Source organism: Mesoplodon densirostris, chromosome 14 (assembly GCF_025265405.1).
Source record: "Mesoplodon densirostris isolate mMesDen1 chromosome 14, mMesDen1 primary haplotype, whole genome shotgun sequence".
In the NCBI taxonomy this organism is placed as follows: domain Eukaryota; kingdom Metazoa; phylum Chordata; class Mammalia; order Artiodactyla; family Ziphiidae; genus Mesoplodon; species Mesoplodon densirostris.
The window spans coordinates 30,633,671-30,635,159 of record NC_082674.1 but is presented as its reverse complement, the minus strand read 5'-3'; positions in this window follow the sequence as shown (position 1 = coordinate 30,635,159).

Genomic DNA, 1,489 nt, shown 5'->3' with positions numbered 1-1,489 from the left:
ATGAGGAGCCCAGAAGGGGGAAAATAATTCTTAGCCAGGTCACATAGCCAATGAGTGCAGAGTTGGGCTCATAACTCAGGTTTTATGGTTACTGTGAGGTTTTCATTTTCTCCAATGTCCAAGTGTGAATAAAGAGTTTGTTTTATGGTTAAATGCAAGGTGAGTGTGCTCACAGTACTATCAGTAATTCTCCAGGCTCTATGTCCCAGAGAACAGAGGGATGACTTAAGGGAACGTCCCCAATGAGTCAGGCAAAGGTTGCTTTGTCCACCTGTGGTCCCTAGGAATGAACCATTGTGACAGCCCTGGGGCTGATGCCTTCAAGCAGGAGGTAACCCAAGGAGTGGTCCGTGCTCCCCACCACCGAGACTTGACTAGGGAGGGCAGCACTGAGTAAGCAAGTCAGGGCTGAGGGTAGGAGCAGAGGCCTGGAAGGGGGCGGGGTGCAGAACACATGCATAGAGGGCTTCACAGCAGAATGATATCAAGCCCGTCACATGTTTCTTGTTTTTTGTTTGTTTGTTTTGTTTTGCTTTCCTGGGGCACTCTGAAGAGTTTCTTTCAGGGATTCAACCATTACATATGAAGCTTGTGACTATGTGACACCTTATTAGAAAACAGTGGTCTCTGAACCAGGAAGCCTCAACTCCCAGACTTTGAGTGACAGTAGATGGATGTGGATAAGACAGTATCTCATGAAAGTGTGAGAGGAAGGGCAGGGAGGAGGGGGAGAAGGGGAGTAGACTAAGCAGGGGTCTTGGCTGACTTGACTGACAGGTGTGAGCCCTGCTTGAAGATTCCAGCTGCTGGGCCAGAGTCATGATGGAATTTGGAGACGGTCAGAATGGAGTCAAGCTGGAGCATTCTCTAGAGAGTTCCTGGGGAGCCGGCTGCTTAGAAAAGAGCATTTGTGCAACAGTTGCTGCCCAGGGGTCTGAGTAACTCCACCCCAAAGATACAGCCCCTTGAGCCCTAAAAGGTCTAGACTTCATAATAAATAATAGCAAATACTAGTTATTAAGCACTTCTGTTGAATGTGATACAGAAGTGATTTTTTTTTTTTTTTGCAGTACGCGGGCCTCACTGTTGTGGCCTCTCCCGTTGCGGAGCACAGGCTCCGGACGCACAGGCTCAGCGGCCATGGCTCACGGGCCATGGCTCACGGGCCCAGCCGCTCCGCGGCATGTGGGATCTTCCCGGACCGGGGCACGAACCCGTGTCCCCTGCATCGGCAGGCGGACTCTCAACCACTGCGCCATCAGGGAAGCCCCAGAAGTGATTTTTGTTTTCATGCTCTGTCTCATTTCACAATCACAACAAACCTTGAGTTACATATTGTTAACCCCATTTTACAGATGAGGAAATTAAGGTTTAGAGACATTAAAAGAATGTCCCAAGATCACCCAGCATATAAGCAAGCAGAGATTCCAAATCCAATTCGTATTCTAAATGCACATTTTTAATCATCATACTTCACTCCCTTCTGCTG